The 21,342-nt window shown below is 41.2% G+C and overlaps 1 long non-coding RNA gene across 1 annotated transcript; it reads right to left on the bottom strand.

Moving 5' to 3' along the window:
- Positions 1 to 662: 662 nt before the first annotated feature.
- On the bottom strand, positions 663 to 19,898 carry LOC128111464 (uncharacterized). Its single transcript, XR_008218653.1, has 3 exons — positions 19,600 to 19,898; positions 1,524 to 1,665; positions 663 to 1,141 (listed from the first exon to the last, which is right to left on the bottom strand). It is a non-coding gene; the product is annotated as an uncharacterized LOC128111464 (long non-coding RNA).
- Between the last annotated feature and the right edge of the window lie 1,444 nt (positions 19,899 to 21,342).

Consider the following 21,342-nt stretch of genomic DNA (forward strand, 5'->3'; position numbering starts at 1 on the left):
TCAGCACTGTGGGACTACTGCTATCATACAACAGACAGTAGTAGTCAGCCTTATCCTCAGTCTTCAGATCAGTGATGATCGAGGAGGCTGAGTTGAAGGAGCTGTCAGTGGAGCCAGAGAACCGATCAGGAACCCCAGATGGGCTATTATTAAAGTTATATATAATATAACAGATGGGTATCATCCCACTGCTGCTGATCTAGCTCATAAAGTAGCTCCTGATATTGCCACTGCTTCAGGTACAGGAGATTTTGAAATGGATTGAGGCTGAGTCAGCACAAACTGGGCCCATGATTCTTCATGAAGTGAGCAACAGAAACCAATTAGGACCATCTGGAACCTTACCAAGGATGAACGAGAGGACACCATCTAAGGCATAGCCAATTGTCTTCCAAAAGTCACCTAAAAGTCCCTTTGCAGTGAGCAAGTGAGTGAGCAGGAGTGCAGTCCTGTTCCCTAAGAACAAGTGTGGGTGACTGTCTAGTCTCAGTTATAATTTCTGGAGTATGAGGAACACAGGGGATACACATTGAGGTAATCCTGACTATCAACAAGAACAAGTGTGGACAACTGTCCTAGTTTCATTACTTTGCTACCATTAAACCTCTTTACAAAAAGCCAGTTAGGAAAGGAAAGACTTTATTTAGCTTTCAATTCCAGGTTACAGTCCATTGTTGCAGGAAAGTCGAGGCAAGAATTTAAGCAGCTGGGAGCATCACATCCACTGTCAGAAACAAAAAGAGAACATGCACATCTTTGCTTGCTTGCCTGCCACTTTCTTCACTCTTACAGTTTAGGACCCAGTCTGTGAAACTGTGCCTCACATATTCACGGTGATTCTTCCTGCCTCAATTAAAAATCAATACTATCCTCCAAAGACATTCCCCCAAGTTAACTTAAATAGCTTATCATCGAGACTCCTCCCAGGTGCTTGCAAGTTGTCAAGTTAACAGTTAAAATTAAGTCCAGCCAGTCCTTGTCAATTCATACACAAACACATTACTCTAAGTCATAATCCATCCATTGTCCCAAAAGTCTCATGTTAATATCATAATGTAAAATAAGTCCAACTCCTATTGGCTCCCAAAGTCTTCAAAAACTCCAATACTTCAAAAGTTCAAAGTTTTTTAAGTGTGGGCTCCTATAAAATAAAAATATAAATTACATATTTAAACATTCTTATTCCAAAAGAATAAGGAGAAACTGATACAGTTATCAAACTAGAGATAAACTAAAAGTTAACAGTGTAAGTCCAAACTCTCAAGCTCAATGTCCAATATGTAGGACTTATAATCTGGTCCCCAAAGGGATGGACAACCCAGCTCATCCATCCACAGCACACATAGTTTTCTCTTATAATGGTTCTACCCCACACCCACAGCTCCTTCACAGATGTCTCACAGTCCTGGCATTTCCAACATTCTGGGGCCTCCAGTGCAACTGGAGCTTGCTAGGGCATCTTCAGAAGGACTCTGACTCTGATATAAACTGCCAAGTCTTGGATATTCTTCATGATCACTTACATTGCTGATTGAGTTCTTCTTACATGTAGCGTGATCCACTCTGAGCACAGCTTATAAGCTCTGTCCTGCTGTCCCAGTGAGGTACAAGTGGTTCCACTTTGGTAGTGATGAGATCTTTGGCAACTGCAGGTCCTTCTTCATCCTGAGCATAACCACGACACATAGATTCTTAGGCAAATATCACACCAGTAATTCCTAATTCAGTTTCCACTACACTTCTTGTTCCCTTTTGAAACCTCATAAGACAGGCTTACATCGTCTGCATTTCTTCCAGAATTCTTTCTTCTAAAATATAACTAGAATGCGCATTAGGTTGTGAGCATTCAGCAGATTCCCCAGTCCCAAGATGCAAAATATCACACTATCCTTTCAAAAAGCAGCAGGTCAGATCATCATAAAACATCACCTCTCTTGATATCAATTTCTGTTGCTGTGATAAAACACCCTAACCAAAAGTCAATCAGGGAAGAGGGCTGACTGTGGGGACCTGCCCCACCAGGAAGTTAGGTCGCCTGTGAAGAGGTGGCCTGGAACCGAGGAAAGGTAAGTGCACGCCACTTGCCCGTTCCCCAGCCTCCCTCTTATCTGGAGACAACCAGATGCAGTGGGGAGTCAAGTCAAGCAAGAACTCGTTTATTGATAGGCAGTAAGCCTCTTTTATACCAGAAAACCTCAGAACCCTAGGAGGGGGGTGAAGGAACCAACCAATCATTTTAAAGGTCACCCTATTTACAAGTTGTTCATGCCCTGACATCATCTCCTGTTTTTAGTATCTTATCTTAGCATAAATAACTTGAGCTAACTTCCTTCCTCACCATTCGTCTTTAATCTCCATACAGACAACCCAAGCTAACTTCCTCTTAGCCATCCTTTGTATCTATTCTCTGCACAAACAGCTTAAACTAACTTCTTCTGGTACCATTTGTATCCACTCTCTGTTCATAAACAGCTTAAAACTTGAGCTCTATTTATCTGAATTTCTCTTGGCACCCTCTTTGCAACCCATGTATGCCCCACAGCTGACTTACAATTCAAAGTTACAGTCCATCATTGTGGGGGAGTCAAGACAAGAACTCAATCAGCTAATCACTTCACATTCACAGTCATGAGCAAAAAGAATACATGCATCCTCACTTACTTGCTGCTCTGTGCTACTTGCTGCTTTCTTTGCTTTTATACACTCTAGAGCCACGCCTATGAAACAGTACTTCCCACATTCATATTGAGTCTCCTATTTCAATTACCAAGACAACTCCTTACAGACATCACCGTAGACCAACGTGACCAGGATAATTCCTCAATAAGATTCTTTCCATGTGATTGTAGACAAAAGATATCATTGTTCTGATTAAGGACTTTGTTGTCTCCAGATATGTGAGAGATGCATGGCTATCATTTATAAGCCAATCTGTTCATGGTATTGCTTACAGCAAGGCAAATGGAATGCAGGAGGAGGACCAGACATGTTCCAGGTCAGGCAAATCTGTGTGTGAAATGGGAGTCACACACAGACTGCTGTGCCTCACTTTTGCTGTTCTTTGAAGTGAGTGGACGTGCCACACTGCACTGACAAATGGAAAGAGGAACACTAATGGTGCTCAGGAGGAACCTCTCTGAAAGACCCAGGAGTGTTTCTGAGTCCTAGTACCAGTATATGTGATATCCATACACATAGCCAGCAAAAACAACACCATCACCCAGGATGCTGGTTGCTCTGGCTGAGGCTCCAGAACATTCAGAGAAGGACAGTTGCATCCATCACCTATGAAAAGGAAGATGATGTAGTACAGGATTCTACAGTGTGGACTTGCTAAAACTCACAAGTTGGTTGGGACACAGCTCTCTAAATACTTCTGCTCTTCATTTCAAATTCTTGTGGCATGGATCTTCTTCCTTTGACAACATCTTTAAGGCCTCCTGTCTTCAGTCCTAACAAAGTCTTGACAGAGGCTGGAGAGCCTCCTGGGGCACAGACAAGTGGTATTTTCTGAGCCTGTATCAGTTGGGGGAAGCTTCATGCTATGGACTTTCTTCTTCTAAGCCTCCTCCAAGAAGGACATGCCCCACTAACATGTTGAAAATAACAGATGCAAGAAAATTTAGGTCACTCTTGGGGATGGTCAGTGGTGATGATCTGGACACACTACAGACAGATAAGATGATCTCAGATCACAGGTGACTTAGAGCCATGCCTACACACTGTGATTGACCACCCTCACTTTTCATTCCCCTGAAGGGAAACTAAATCCTGATAACTGACTTATGTCCATGTGGAAATGTCCAGGTTGAGAATGTATTAACAGTGCATCAAACTAGCATTGTAAGTAAGGAGAGGTAGTAGATGTTCTCACATTTATAACTACTAGGACATCATGAGTGCTCCATGTGGTAATAAACTGACTCCTAACTTAGACTTCCTCCAGAGCCTGTAGGAGTGACAGGAAATCAAATGAGAAGTTTTAGATTTCACTTCTCCTTGGTTTGGTACACTGGGTAAGTATAACTGTTGCCATGATATATTTAACAGTAATAGTCAGCTTCATCCTCAGGCTGAATTCCAGAGATGAGTAAAAGTCCTGCAGTGCTCGAGGCATCTTTAAATTCTGAGAATTGGATGGTAACCCCAGAGCTCTAGTACGTATCTGAGTCTGAGTAGTATTTTTAGAAGAAACTGAGGACTGCTCCCTAACTTCTGCTGGTACCAGGACATGGAGTAGCCAGTCATAATAAAATCACTACTTAGGATGCAGGTGAGTCTGGCTGGTCCTCCAGGAGAGGCAGTGAGGGCCAGCAGTGAGTCAGCACAGGTTCTGCTGTGGAACCTGGAAAGAGATAGTAATGATGAGAAAGCAAAATGCCCTGGCCAGAAGAGGCTGGCTTTAAACATGTGAAGCGTGTACCTGATACTTGCCAGAAAGGCAGGAGGACAAGTGAGGACCAGGCCATGGCTGACTCAATCCCATTTAGGTTCAGAGCTGGGGTGAGGTGCTCTTGGCCTCTTATCTTTTCCTTTGGACTAGAGGAGAGGAAGCACATGCAAATCTTGTTTCCATCTACCAATTACTGAAGGTCTGAAGCCAAGGAAGACTGAATGGGGTGATGTTTATGCACCTTATGGATCTGGACGGGAGTAGGTGCTGGGGGCACATGAAGTGAATAAAGCTGTTCAGTCCACACTAGAGACAGAGAGTACCTACTCCTGCCTTTACCTGGACTCAGAGCACTGGAGGGAGTTCCCCTTTTTGTTGGTGACAGGTCTTGGTCTCCCTATGTAGCTCTGGCTGTCCTGGAAATCACTATGTAGACCAAGTTAACTTCAAACTCACAAGATTCACTTGTCTCTGCCTCCCAAGTGCTGGGACTAAAGGCATGTGCTCCCACACCTGCCATGCGTGTTCCATTTTTATGTACAGTTTATGATCTCACAAAAACCTTCCTTCTGTCTACTTCACAATCCTGTTTTCCAGCTTGTTTTAAAGGTCTTTTTTAAGATTCCAGGTGTATGGAATGAGAGCTATGTTTATGCATCCCTACATTCAAGCTCTGTGTCACCAGTATTAACAGCATCTGTGTGTTTTCAGAGGCTATGATTTCAAAGAAATAACCTACAAGGAATCAACAATGTAGTGAATGTAAATACTGTCATCAACAGAAGGGTTTGCCTAGGCAAGTTCACTCCCTTGGTCATTTAGGAGAATCTTCTGAGAAAATGACCTTTTTGTTGGGGTGATGTCAAAATATCCTATTACTGGCACACAGGTCATCTGTTGATGTGACCACTCTTCTCTTTTCGGTGTAACAAATAAGCCTATTTTCTCTCTTTACTCAGGTTAAAATAGGCTGAGCTCCAGACTTAGCCATTTGAATGGCTGTGACACAATGCCCCCTACTGGATGCATTACGAGCTGCAGAAATTTATTTCTCACATTCCGTAATCTGAGAAACACTGAAACATCTTCAGTGTTTTGCAAGGTCTTCCTTATAGATAACCATTCTCTTGCTGTGTGCCTTCATGCAGAATAGGTAAAGATTTGTCCTGTAGGCAGGAACCTTCTTCATGGGGTGACAATGACTTCCATAATGCTTCTTCCCTTCTGCCCAGTCACTGTCCCAAGGCTTTACTCCTTCATAATGGAAATCTCTTACACAGATTACATCTTTTGTCCCAAGTTGGTTGTGTAAGTACTGACAACTGGAAGGATTTGGCTTAGAATCCCTAGATTCCCCATGGAGCATCAGACAGAAGGAGTCTATCTGGGAGAAAGGATCCTGGGTATGGAGCTGAGAGAACACCCACGAATCTCAGAAGATTTCCTATACAGCTGCTGTCCATGGCTGGAGTTCCTCCATTTTAGAGAGAAAATGCCCAGTGCCTACAAAGAGACATCTGCCTTCCCCATAGTCTGGTCCATATGCCTCCCCAACAAAGGACTTGAAAGAGAAGCTATATCTCTATTGCACTCTGCCCTAAGTTCAAAGCTGAATCTTATCAACATGGAAGCCTCTAGAAAGAAATCTCATCTAATTTTATGAGGACTGGCCTGGAGCTATAGTATGTCTTTCTGAGACAGAATGCCTACTGTCTTAGTTAGGGTTTATTGCTGTGAAGAGACACCATGACCGTAGCAACCCTTGTAGAGGAAAACATTTAATTGGGACTGGCAGTTCAGAGGTTTAGTCCACTATCATCATGGTGGGAAACATGGTAGCATGCAGGCAGACATAATGCTGGAGATACAGCAGAGATTTTGATAACTGGACCCACTGGCAGCTGGAAGGGGCACTGAGTCTTGCTTGAGCTTCTGACATGTCAAAGCCCACCTCCCAGTGACACACTTCCTCAAACAAGGCCACACCTACTCCAACAAGGCAACACCTTCAATAATGCCATTCCCTGAGTCTATGGGGACCATTTTCATTCAGACCACCACACCTATCATACAAAAGTGGCACTGCATGACACTGAAGGACACTGGCCTTCTCTTAGGTTCCCATTCCTGTAGTATTAAGGATCTGCACTCAGTTTTGCCTGAGAGTTGCCCATCTCACAATTCATGACAGATTCAAAAACATTAGATTTGGTCCTTTGCAAGGGACACTGAACAAAGATAGCTTGGTACTGGGTGGCAATTCTTGGCTGCCTTCTCTCAGTTGGTGAATCGATTGGTCTATAACTCACTGAAGTCTTTTTAACTGCAAAAACATCATATTGTAGCTAGAGTTTTTCTCTCCATGTTCTGCCAAGCCCCAGCAGTCCCGTAGCCCACTTATAAAATAAACACACAGACTCATATTATTTAAACTGCTTGGCCATTAGCTCAGGCCTACCTACTGTTGTCTAGCTCTTACTCTTATACTCAGCCCATTTCTGTTAATCTATATGTCACCACATGTTCCGTGGCTTTACCTGCTGCCTTTACATCATGCTCCCTGGATGGCAGGCTGGTGTCTCCTCCTCTCTGTCTTCCTGTTTTCTCAATTCTCCTCTCTGTTAGTCCTGCCTATACTTCCTGCCTGGCTACTGGCCAATCAGTCTCTTTCAGAGAGGTAGGACAACAGTGACAGTGAAGGGTAAGGTTTTTAGCTCTAAGCTATTGCTCTGACCTCTTGGCTTTCATCTCTGTATTGGCTCTGTGTTTCTTATTTAATAAGATGGTTACATCCACACCCAACCCCCAGGAGTGAGCCCATCTTTCTCCCTTCATGGTGAGGGTGGATATAGTCCTCATCATGGTAATGGATGTGGGGTTCACTGTGGTGCCTTCCCAAGTTATGAGAATGAAAGGATGAGCAAGTGAGAATTGGTTCAACAGACTGCTGGCAGGTTCACATAAACCACAGAAGTCCTTAGAGGAGAATGCCTTGACTTCACCCTATGCTACAGAATGACCTTCCAGGAACTGGTGCAGCCTCTGGCATTTGCTAGAATTATTGCCAGTGTCATCTTGCCCACTAAGGTTGGGGTTTGTGTAGTCCCGAGTATCTTTATCATCCTTTAGCACATTCAAGCATGTACACTTATGTCTTAGTTAGGGTTTCAATTGCTGTGAAGAGACATCATGACTATAGCAACTTTTATAATCATTTAATTTGGGTGCCCTACAGCTTCAGAGGTTCAGTCTATTATCATCATGGCAGGAAACATGGTGGTATGCAGGCAAGTATTGTACTGGACATGGGGCTGAGAGTTCTACATCTATATACTCAGGCAACAGGAAATGAACTGTCACACTGGATATAGCTTGAGCATAAAAAATCCTAAAAGGCCCTTCCCCACAGTAACACCTGACCTTGCCCAAAAAGACCATACCTACTCCAGTAAAACCATGCCTCTTAACAGTGTTACTTCCTTCGGGGGGTCATTATTTTTCAAACCACATTTCACTCCCTGGCCCCAAAGGCTTGTAGCTATATCACAATGTAAAACATGCTTTTAGTGCAGCTTCAAAAGTCCCTATGGTCTATAACAGTCTGAAACTTATCAAAAAATCTAAAGTTCAAAGTCTCCTCTGAGATCCATGCAATTTCTTAACTGTAATCCCCTGTAAAATCAAAATAAAAAAGAATATCACACATTTCCAACATATAATGGCACAGAAAATACATTACCATTCCAAAACACAGGGAAGGGAGCATAGTGAGGAAATACTGGACTAAAGCAAGACTGAAAAGCAGTTGGGCAAACTCTAAACTCTGCATCTCCATGTCTGATGTCAAAATGCTTTTCAGATCTCCACTTCCTTTGTTGACTGCAACATGCTGTTCTCTCTTGGGCTGGTTCTACTCCCTATTAGCAGCTCTCCTTGGAAAGTATCCTATAGCACTGGCATCTCCAACATCTTGGAGTCTCCAAGGCAATCCAGGCTTCACCTTCACAGCTTCATGAAATGGCCTCTTTAGGCCTCCGTGCAGGGACACCCCTGACACATGTCTGGTCTCAGCGAATTTCTTTAGTCACAGAGGCAAACTCCATAGCCCCTTTCTTCCATCCTTGACTCTAAAGCCAGAGCCATGTGGCCAAAGCTGCCAACTTCTGCTGCTTACTGGGGCTGAAACATGGCCCCCTCATTTAATTACATCTTCACCAGCTTTCTGCTTTCAATGGTTTCCTTCATTGTCTAAGCTGAGCTGTCCTGAAACTGAATCTGTAGACCAGGCTGGCCTCAAACTCTGAGATCCTCCTGGTTCTTCCTTCTGAGTGCTGGGATTAAATGCTTGCACCACTACACCTGGCTCAAGGCTTTTCCTTAATTCCTTTTCACAAGTTGGAAGCTTAGCTGGGTGGGATTTTGCCCTGAGGTCACCACTCCCTTTATTCCATTTCTTAATCTCTTTATATCCTTGAATTCAGGAATTAGCTCCATTCCATTTCCTGGTATTCCTTTTCTCCACAAATTGTACATTTTGAATTTTTCCTTTCTCAGTTTGCTCCTTTTCATTATAGATCTTCATTAGAGTTAACACTAGTAACCACATGATAGTCTGTAGCCTGGTCTGCAGCCACTCAGACCCAAATAAACACACAGAGGTTTATATTAATTACAAACTGCATGGCCATTAGTTCAGGCTTATTACTGACTAGCTCTTACACTTAAATTAACCCACAATTCTTATCTATGTGCAGCCATATGGCTTATTACCTTTTCTCATTTCTGTCTTGTCATCTTGCTTCCTCTGTGTCTGGCTGGCGACTCCTGACTCTGTCATTCCTCTTCCCAGCATTCTCCTTGTCTGCTTGCCCACCTATACTTCCTACCTGGCTACTGGCCAATCAGCGTTTCATTTATCAACCAATCAGAGTAACACATATTCACAGCATACAGAACGACATTCCACAACAATAGTCTATACTAGGATGTTTTGAGATTTCTTCTGCCAACAGAATTAACCAAAAATCTCTTCACTTTAGCCTCAGGCAGACTCTCCAGACAAGGGCAAAAGGCAGCCACTTTCTTCACCAAAATATCACAAGAATGATTTCTAGGCAAGATACTAACATACTTCTCTGAAACTTCTTGAGTGAGCCCTTGACAGTTCAAATAACTCTTAGCACCACTGTCTTCCATGCTCCTACTAGTATGGCCCATTAAGCAATGCTTAAAGCATTCTACTGCTTTCCTAACCCAAAGTACCAAAGTCCAAATTCCTTCAAACAAAAACATGGTCGAACCTATCACAGCAGTACCTGACTATGCTGGTACCAATTTCTGTCTTAGTTAGGGTTTCCATTGCCATGAAGATACACCATGACCATGGCAACTCTTATAAGGAAAACATTTAATTGGAGTAGCTTGCTTTATAGTTCAGAGGTTCAGTCCATTATCATCATGGCAGGGAGCACAGCAGAGTGCAGGCAGACATGGTGCTGGCTAAATCTTTATCAGAAGGCAACAGGAAGTTGACTGAAACACTGGGTGCTGTGGGATGGTCTGTATGTCAAATGTGTTGCTGATTGGTCAATAAATAAAACACTGATTGACCATTGGCCAGGCAGGAAGTGTAGGCGGGACAAGGAGGAGAATAAAGCTGGGAAGTGGAAGGCTGGGTCAGAGAGACACTGCCAGCCGCCACCATGACAAGCCACATGTGAAGATGCCGGTAAGCCACGAGCCATGTGGCAAGGTATAGATTAATGGAAATGGATTAATTTAAGCTGTAAGAACAGTAAGAACAGTTAGCAAGAAGCCTGCCACAGCCATACACTTTGTAACCAATATAAGTCTCTGTGTTTACTTGGTCGGGTCTGAGAGGCTGTAGGACCGGCGGGTGACAGAGATTTGTCCTGACTGTGGGCCAGGCAGGAAAACTTTAGCAACAACTGGGTGGTATCTTGACCATAGGAAACTTCAAAGCCCATCCCTACAGTGGCATACTTCCTCCAACAAGGCCATACCTACTCCAACAAAGCCACACCTCCTAATAGTGCCTCTCCGTAATGAGCTTAAGGGAGCCAAATACATTCAAACTACCACAAATATCTTTTCTAACATTTTTCCCTGCGGTGAGTCCTGTCCTTGATATTAAGGTGTGTTTCCTGGATGCAGCAGAAAGATGAATCCTGTTTTCAAATCCATTCTGTTGGTTTGTGTCTTTTTATTGGGAAATTGAGACCACTGATGTTGAGATTTGTCATTGATCAGTGTGTGTTGATTTCCATTAAGCCTAAAGCAAGTAACTAAAAGCAAAGTTTGTTTAAAATCAGGTATATTTAATAGATGGTCCTCAAAATTCTCAGAGATCTTCCAAATATAACATTTAAAATGTTTAATTAAAAGGCTTCCTGTGCCATTTGGAATATACTTCCTGCTCTAATTTATCCTTCCCAGATTTCTGATGACTTTAATGACTAACTGTAACTTTATTAGTTTAACAGCAGCATTAACAAAGTAAAAAGTTTATCTTGTCTATTACTAAAACTTTGTTTTTAAAAACATATTTTTATACAGCATAAAAAATTTAAAATAGCAATATAAATAGATGAGGTGGATTTTTTAAAATTTAATTAGCAGTAAATTGGAATAAAAAAGGTGGTTGTTCTTTAATATTTCTTCTGGGTAATGAGACGGCTAAGAAGTGCAAAAGCAATTACATGTTTTTCAAATTCCTTTGGAGGCTAAAAAAAGGTTAAACCAAAAAGATTCTGCTAGGCTCCAGTTCCAGAACATTCTACAGGCAGGACAAATTTTCAGTCAAAGGTTTTGTGGCTGGGTTGGTGTGCCAATCCCTCCACTTGACACCTTGCCTGGTTACAAAGAAGATGGCTGGCTCAGGCTCAGTGTCCCTCAATACTAGGAGTCTTTGCTAGGGTTACTCTTATAGATTCCATGGAGTTTCCATGCACTAGGTTTCTACCTTGCCCCTGAAATGCCTCCCAATTCCAGTCATTTCTCCCAGTATTCTCCCCACCCCCACTCAAGTTGATCCCTCCTGTTCTCAACCCACCTGCCCCCAGTTACCAGTGAAATCTATGCTATTTTTGCTTCCCAGGGAGATCCCTGTATCTTCCCCATTTAGCCCTCCTTGTTACTTAGCCTCTCTGGGTCTGTGAATTGTAGCATGGTTAGCTTTTACTTTACAGTATATCCACTTATAAGTGAATACATACCACGTTTGTCTTTTTGCATCTGGCTTATCTCACTCAGGGTGATTTTTTTCAAGTTCCATCCATTTGCCTGAAAATTTCATGATGTCATTGTTTTTAACAGCTGAATAATATTCCAGTGTGTAAATGTATCACATTTTCTTTATCCATTCTTCAGTAGAGGGACATCAAGGTTATTTCCAGTTTCTGGCTATTATGAATAAAGCTGCTATGAACATGGTTGAGCAAGTGTCCTTGTGCTAGGGTGAAGTGCTGTGGGATGTTCTGTATGGCAAATGTGTTGCTAATTAGTCAATAAATAAAACACTGATTGGCCATTGGCTAGGCAGGAAGTGTAGGTGGGACAAGGAGGAGAATAAAGCTGGGAAGTGGAAGGCTGAGTCAGAGAGACACTGCCAGCCGCCATGATGAGAAAGAGCATGTGAAGATGCTGGTAAGCCACGAGCCATGTGGCAAGGTATAGATTAATGGAAATGGATTAATTTAAGCTGTAAGAACAGTTAGCAAGAAGCCTGCCATGGCCATACAGTTTGAAACCAATATAAGTCTCTGTGTTTACTTGGTCGGGTCTGACGGCTATGGGACTAGCAGGTGAGAGAGATTTGTCCTGACTGTGGGCCAGGCAGGAAAACTCTAGCTACAGTGAAGCATCCTTTGGGTATGTGCCCAGGAGTGGTAAGTTATACAACTGGATCCAGCTGGATCATGAGGTATATCAATTCTCAATTTTCTAAGAAACTGACATATTGATATCTAAAGTGGCTGTACAAGTTTGCATTCTCACCAGCAGTGGAGGAGTGTTCCTCTTGCTCCACATCCTCACCAGCATGAGCAATGATTTGTGTTATTGATCTGAACCAATAGAGGCTGGATATGTAGCTTAATAATAGAGTACACACTTCTCATATATGAGTCTTTAGATTGCTGGTTTTTTTTTAAAAATATTTCTTCTAGGTAATGCAATGGCTAAAAAATGCAAACATAATTGCATGTTTCTCAAATTCACTTTGAGGCTAAAAGGACATTCAATAAACATTAAATTATTTAAAAGTTTTGACTTGGAATTATATTTGGTACAGTCTGAAAAATCTATTGCCACAAAGTGCCTTGTCTACAGAGTATCACACAATTGGAGCCTTCTGGATTTGCCTCTATGAAACTGTCATGCCTTGATATTGCTCACATCTTTGTTCCACTTACAGCATCAGTTGGATATAAACTTTCATGCTTATATGGAAAAATTGTTTTTTCTTTCAGGATTTCCTATGATTATTTCTCAAGTACTTCTAAATATCTTGTTACCTAATGATGAGTTTTCCTGAGCTCAAAATAAAAATTGTACTAAATCTTTAAGATTCCAAGTCTTAAATTAATAAAACCTTACGTTCAAAATTTTTTTAAAGTTAATGGCAATTGTTAATTAAGTAGGTTTATTTGTTTGGTAATTTTTACACTTGCCCTTGGTCTGATAAATGATCAGACACTGGCAAGAGAAGTAATTTTAAAAAGGTTCACAAAACCTATCCTCTACTAAGGGCATTGTTTTATAAAATTTATATAAAAATATAAATTTTATTCCAGACTTATAATACATCATTAGTAATAAATGGACATCAGCTTGACACCTAAAACTACAGCTGTCGGTATATGGGACCTACTCTACTGTCAGGTGTGTAGAGATCTGTGTTAAAATTCACTATAGGCCTTCACGATGCCCCTTCCTAACTAGTCAGCTACAGAGTACAGCCCCTGGTGTGAAATGAGGCCCCGGGAGCTCCAGGAAAATACCATTATATCTTATCTGAAACTCCACTTTGTCAAATACCTCTTTATACATGTCCCTCCTAAGACTGACTGTCACTAAAACTAAATGCAAATGATGGTCCTGTTTATGATAGCAAATGATTTAAAAATTTTAATATTAATCATGTTGCTAAAATCCCTCTATACACAGGATGAAGCTATTATAAAACACCATCAAATACTTCATTGGCAAATTTTTATAAATTAAAAAAGGGCATAAGGGTCTACACCCACCTACATCCCCACATACTGTGGTATAATTAGTTATCATAATTCTAAATTAATTTTTTCTTTTCACTTTAAAGGATAAGGCTTCAAAGCATATTTTCCCTAAAGGAGATAAAACATAAAGTATATGTTAAATAAAAAGATCTATAAGCTAACCAGTAGGAAAGACCAGATATTAATATCAAAGAGAGGTTATTCTTAGGTCTTTCCCAGAAAAATGAACAAAGTCACAGATGGCTCCCAATAGACAGCATCCTGGAGACCACTGGACCAGTGAAGCATCTGAAGGTAAATGACAAATCCATCAAGGTGAGATGGCCCTAGAGGGAGAATAAGCTGATAACTTGGGAGACATCAGGACTCTAACTCACCAAGGTGAGACTTTGAGAAAGCATATGACTGATTTGAAGATGATGCTATTGTGCTTACTGAGTGTATTAATGTTAACACTTGGCTTGTCAACTCAGAGTTCTAATACCTTTTTCCAGGGGAGATAAAAGGAACACCTATAATAGAGACAGTATGATATAGTTTTCCCATGCTAAGAATTTTGTCTTTATCCTCTAGAAACAACTGTCTGGATAAAAAATGTGTACAAATATTTAGTCATATGAATGGGGGATATTTTGGTTCGACTAATCTAACTGATCAGTCAAAATGTGATAGTATGGATTTTAGCATCATTAAGTGCTCTCTAGAAAGTTCTGACAGTGGAAACTATAGTAGAAGTTGGAAACACATAAGGGTGTAGGCCCTTATGCCCTTTTTTAATTTATAAAAGTTTGCCAATTAAGTATTTGGTAGTATTTTATTGAAGATGAAAAAGGGAATACCTGATGCATTACTTACCAAAGTTGATATTATTGTACCTAGAGTAATCTGTCTGTCCCAGTGCTTTAGAAAATAATCTCTGGCCTTATCTAGCACATGGCAGTCAACAGGAAAATCTTTTTGTATCAGAGGGGACCCATCTACTCCTAGGCTCTTAAAAAATTATTTGTCATAGGAGTAAGCACAAGCACTATGCACAAATATAGTGGACAATATAGAAAACACCCATACCTCTATTCACAGAGCTTCCCCTCATATTCCCATCAATGTTGCTTTTCTATCACATTGCTTATGCTTTGAATTTACTTATATTCCTCTCTAGTGCAATTCCACTTCTATTCACACCTCTCCCTCTGGTGAACTTTGGGATGGAACTTTTTTGTGTGAAAATGCTACTAATTCTGGCCTCCTTGCAAGTTATAAAGGTTTATGTGGAATAGGCTATATTACACCCATTTTGCTCAGGAAATTGTATATATATTGGGTATATATACATATATACATATCATATATATATATATGATCTTTAATTTGACTATCAATAGTGTGGGAAAATCTGACACATTAAAGCAACACATGACAGGAAATTGTTGACACCAAGATTATGTTTGAGCAACAAATAATCTACTGCTTTATTTTATAAAACTGTGGTCCTCAATGGACCCATCTCTTGGTTGATTTCTGCTAATATCTTTGCTGTAATATCAGTAGTTTTACTAATCATACAGGCTATTTTTGAGACTTCTCTGTATTCCAGTAACTATTCATGGGTCAGGCAATTAAAAAAAAAAGCTGTCATGGCTTCATCTGTTACAGGACCCAATAGATGTAAAGAATCTTAACAATGCTTGGGGAGAGCTCTCTTAATTCTGTGGATTGATTATGACAATCTCCTGAGCAAAATGGTGTAGCTATGCATAAAGCTTTGCTGTGATGATAGTCACTGAAACCTTTTCCCAAAGTTTTAGTGTACTTAAAAGAGGAAGAAGAATAAATCATGAGGTCCGACCCTGGAGGTTTTGACCTAGTGTCTGCAAAGATGGTACTAACTGGAGTTTCAGTCTTCACCTTGCATGGATCATCTCCCCGCTGGCCATGAGGCTTTCAGGTTATTCAACAACTAGAAGCAATCATACTGAGTGGGATAACTCAGACCCAGAAAGACTAATGTCACATTTTCTCTCTCATTGGAGGCTCCTAGCTCCAAATCTTTAGATATGAGTACACAGCCTCAAATAGCTGCAGAAAGCAGGAAAAGAAAAATGAACCACTGTCAGAATAGGGAGGTTGGAGAGCAGTAGAGAGGGTAATGGCAGGGTACAAGTGATCCTATTAGGGAAATGTAAAAAGGAGGCACTTTAAAGAAGGTGCAGGGAAGTAAATACAGAAGGATGGAGGAGGGTAACACAACAATGAGGGTGTCTGAAAAAATAATAAGGAATCATACTATTATCTATTTACCTTAAGTAAACTAAAATACATATAATCTGTATATAAATATACATACATAGTTTAAATGAACTTTTCTCATCCCTCTTGACAATGCTCCCTCCAGAAGTCAAAGACCACCTAACAAAAACCCTAATACCAGACATTAGAAGCCCTCTTCCGAATTGTTGATCAGGGCTGTCCATCCAAGAAATCCCCAGAACATTACAGGCTATTGCTATTGGCCTTTGTTGCCTTGCAGAAGTAGAAGGTAAGTCCCCATTGCGAAGATACCGTGCACTTCAGACACAGGACCCAAAGGCCCCTAACTGAAACTGAACTGGATGCCTCTTCCCCTGAGGACTAGGTTTCATGGTACCAGAAGACACCACGCAAGCTTCCAGAGGAGAGAAGTAACCAATACTCCTAGTCACACAAGATGCCTACAAACCACAACAACCAATGTACACAAAAACCCTAAAGTGCAGTAGTGGTATGTGTCCCTTGGCAGTAACCAGCAGCTCTATAGTTGGACTTAAGACTCACTCAACAGTAGGGAAACCATGCCTGGCACTGAAAACCTAGCCACCCACCCAGGGCCAGTAAAGTCATGGATCTTAAGAAGAACTTACAACCATCACCTTACTAAACTAGCATAATTCTAACAACAATCTAAACATTTGTCCTTATACCCATAGATAAGTGTAGTCCTCACTTCTCATGAAGGAAACTTTTCTTGCAACAGATGAACCCTACTATAGAAAACCATAACTACTCAAAAGGCAGAGCTGTGGAGCCCAGTTTCAAAAGATATGTCTACAAAGCACTCCTTCAGCTAAGGCTCAGGAAACATTGGAGAAGAGGGGGTAAAAGATTGTAAGAGCCAGAGGATCAAGGAGTTTGTTGTGAAATCACATCTGCTCATAATGTCAGAAGTTATAACCATGAAGTCTCATCAACATAACTGCTCAAACATGAGCTGAATAAGGATAACACCAATAGTTATGCCAAAATGGATGGGGAAAAGCCCATGAAGCCTCAACCCTACACAAAACCTACAGACAACTAAACAATACTGAAAAATACTGAGAAATAGTCTTCCCCAGGGAAAAGCACACTGATTGGTTATCCAATACCAAATGATCAGCCCTAAAAACATACATATGGGTAACATTATACAGTATGAGTAGGTTATATTTAGGAATATATATGTACATGTGTATGTGTATATATATATATATATATGTATGTATATATGTATATTAATTGCTGCATATAGCAGCAATTAATGAAGAAAAGGTGATAAATTTGAACAAAAACAAGGGATATGGAGGGCTTGGAGGGAGGAGAGGGAAGGGGAAATAATGTAATTATATCATAATCTTAAAATAAAAGAGGATATATATATATATAATTGTCTGTATGTGTGATTATGTATGCATGTACACATGTGAGAATTTGCAAGTGTGTAAGAGGTGAGTTTAGAAATGTTTGCAAGGGGAATAAGTGTGCATGAGAGTATTGTAAGTTGCAGGAGACTGTGGGAGTATACAGCAGGTGACAACTAGTATTTGGCAGGTTGACCCACCAGACAAATAACTCTCTGTTGGGGAGCCCCACTAGGCAAAGTCCGTGGGGTCCCTGGCTTTGGAAACTGGTTGATTTCTGTCTGTAACTTTCTCAGATGCCACCACTTACTTCCCTAAAATGAACAGCTGTGGGTTCTTTCCACAGCCCATTGGTAGTGAGTTTTACATTTCTGGGCACACATACAGCTATGGATGGTCAAGAAGATGATTTCTGCTTAAATTGTATAATTCTAATAATATTAGAATATTTTTCATAACTGACATAGGAAAGTAATAGTATTCTCAGTCACAAAGACAGCTAATTTTGGAATTCAGAACAAATTTGAAACAGACTAACTGAGAATACACAAGGACAAATTGCCAGGTGTTTATTGCTAAATCAAAGTCAGACTTGAAGCAACTTTTGTAGACATAACCCAGTAATTCTCTTTCTGTTCATACTCCAACCACTCAAGGTTCAGCCAACTAATTGTTATTGTTAAGTTCTGAATTTCAATGTCATTTTCTGTCTGGGAACACTAACCACTCAAGCTACATGCCTGGCTAAGCATTACTCACTGGCCAGTCAATGTGACCTTCCTAGCCTGAGAGAAACCGTGTGATTGCTTATGAGTATCAGTTTGGCTCTGTCACTGATTGTTTATTCAAGAAATTCTTTGTGACTATGAAAATGTAATTCCTGTTTGGGCAGAGTGTGGTTGGAAGGGGGAGGGTTGTGTAGAGCTGTGTGGGGGGCTGATGTGTAAAGAGGAGTCAGCGTGTATTAGAATGTGTGTCAAGAGCTGACAGTCAGTGTGTGTTAGAGGGAGCTGAAGACAGAGGGTGAGTAGCTAGGCAGGAGAGATTTTCAGAGATTCTGAGACACATGTATGTAAAGAGAGATACAGAGCTATAAAGAGATGTAGCTCTGTGGAGACAGATTTTCAGAGAAAGAGATTTTTTAAGATGACGTGAAAGAGAAAGTTACCATCAGAAAGCATGTGTGTTTCCTTATTTTTCCCCTCAGATAGAAAATGTCTAGCCCTCAGATAGATAAGAATTTCCTAAGCCCTCACTGCATTCATGGATTTTTTTGCATACCCTGGTGCTGACTGGAGGGCTCCCCTCACACACACCCCACCCACCCAGTTAGTGATAGTCAGTGTGTGTAAGAGTTTGTAAGCTTTGGTGTGTACTTGTGCATGACTGTGTTCAGGATTAGATTTAGGGTTAGAGTTAGTGATAGAATTATGGGAGGTGGTTTAGAAAGATTTGGGCTTCATTTAGACCTTTGATTATGGCTAGGTTTATGGTTCTGCTCCTGTTAACAACTATGGTTAGGCCTAGTGCTTGCTTTAGGGATGACATTTGGGGTTAGGGCTTGGGTTAGAGTTAGGAATGGTGTTAGGTACAGCATTAGGGCTAGTGTTAGAGTCGGGCTTAGTGCTGTGTTTAGGTCGCAGGTTGTTTAGGGATAGGGTTAGGTTTACTGTTAGGGTTTGGGTTAGAATTAGGGCTATGGTTAAGATCATTAATGGGTTAGGGATAGGTTAGGGTCAGAGTTATTAAGCGAGTGTGGGACACTATGAGCTTGTGTGAGACTGTGTGTTTATAAGCATGAGTGTGGGTGAGTGCAATAGTATGTTCAAGTATCTTGTTGTGTGTATTTGTGTGAAAAGTTGGTGTGTGCCTAACATGAGTATGATTTGGTGTAAATGGGTTTGAGTGTAGGATTGTGTTTCTGGGTATGTGTTTGGAAGTATAATAGAGTGGTGTGTGTGTGTGTGTGTGTGTGTGTGTGTGTGTGTGTGTGTGTGTACAGAAGTGACAGTGTATAATGGAAACATGCATAAGTATGTTCAGTGCAAGTGAGTGTCAGAGCAGCAGCTGTGTAAAAATGTAAGGGGAGTTTGTGACACCGTGCAAGTGTGTGTGTGTGTGTGTGTGTGTGTGTGTGTGTGTGTGTGTACACACACAAAAATAAGTCTGAATGTGTGATTGTGGGTGCAAGAAGAAAAGTATGTAAGTGTGTGAGTTCACATGAGTATCAGTGGCAGAATGTATATTGAGTGTGTGTTTTATAGTGTGCAAGTATGTAGCATCATGATCAACTTACATTTTGTTGCTGTGATAGGCATCATAGGCAAAAGCAACTTGGGAAGGAAGTGTTTATTTCAGCTTGCAGGTTCACCCACCAGTGAAGGAAGCCAAGGCAGGAACACAAAGCAGGACCTGAAAGCAGAAACCATGGAGTAAAGCTGCTTATTGGCTGGCTTCCTCTGGCTTGCTTCTTCTCGTGTGCTCAGCTACCTTTCTTATATAGACCATGCTCAGGTGCATAAGAATAGCACCACCCACAGTGGGTTGGTTCCTCCTTCATTAATAGTAATTAAGAAAATGCCCCACAGATATGACCACAGACCAAACTGAAAAAGACAGTTCATCAACTGAGATTTCTTCTTCTAGGTAATGTCTAGGTTTGCAGTAAGCTGAAAAAAACTAGCACAGAGAGTCTGAGTATGTGCAAGGATGTATGAAGAATGTGTAAAGGTATGAATGTGTGATTATATACGTGTATGACAATGTTCACACATCCTTAGTCATTTCTCTGTAATGACTAAAGGCACACACCACTCAATTGTACTTCCAAGAACATACCAAAAGAAACAAAATCCTACACTCAAACCCATGTACACCAAATCATACTCATATGGGCACAAACAAAACAATATGTTCATTTAAGTATGAAGTTATGTGAGCATTCAACACTGTGAGAATATATAATTGCATGCAAAATGGGAATAATTGTGAGTACATGACAGTGTAAATGTATGTGAAGATTCTAGAGCACGACCGTATGTATTTCTAAGGGTGAAAGAATGTGGAAAAAATGTGCCTTGGGGAAGAAAGGATTTATTTTATCTTGTAGGTTGTGATCCATCATCTGGGGAAGTCAGCTCATGAACTCGAGGCAGGAACACAGAGGCAGTAACTGATTCATAGGCCCTGGAGAAGTGCTGCTTACTGCCTTGTTTCCCATGACTTGCTCAGCCTGTTCTCTTATACCCTCCAGGACCACCTGCCCAGGTGTGGCACCACCCATAGTCAGCTGGGCACTCTGACATCAATCAATCAATCAAAAAGGAAATGCACCACAGGTTTGCCCAAAAGTCAATCTGATTGGGGACATTTTTTCAATTGAGGTTCCCTCTTCCCAAATGATTCTATTGTGTGTCATGTTGACAAAACACTAGCCAACACAATGTACAAATGTGTGTGTGTGTGTGTGTGTGTGTGTGTGTGTGTGTGATTATGTGTGAGTATGATAATGTGTGTGAGGGAGTATGTAAATGTTTGAGTGCCTAGGTGTGTGTACAAGAGCCCTCAATTACCCTCCCTCAACCTATACAATCTAGCTGTACTGGGTGGTTTTGTGTGTCAACTTGACACAAGCTAGAGTCATCAGAAGGAGCCTCAGTTAAGGAAATGCCTTGATGAGATCCAGCTGTATGGCATTTTTTCATTTAGTGATCAGTGGGGTAGGGCCCAGTCCATGGTGGGCCTGGGCTGTTGGTCCTGGGTTCTATAAGGTGGGCTGAACAAACCATGGAAGCAAATGAGTAAGCAGCAATCCTCCATGGCCTCTGCATCAGCTCCTGCCTCTGGGATCCTGACCTGTTTGAGTTCCTGTCCTGACTTCCTTCAGTGATGAACAGCAATGCTGAAGTGTAAGCCAAATAAACCCTTTCCTCCCCAACTTGCTTCTTGGTCATGGTGTTTCCTTGCAGCAATAGGAACCTTAACTAATTAACCTTCTGGCATTTCTGGAGTTGAGGCCATGCATGATTAGGGCATTATC

This window comes from Peromyscus californicus, unplaced genomic scaffold, assembly GCF_007827085.1.
Source record: "Peromyscus californicus insignis strain IS unplaced genomic scaffold, ASM782708v3 Scaffold_16__1_contigs__length_79575227, whole genome shotgun sequence".
Lineage (NCBI taxonomy): Eukaryota > Metazoa > Chordata > Mammalia > Rodentia > Cricetidae > Peromyscus > Peromyscus californicus.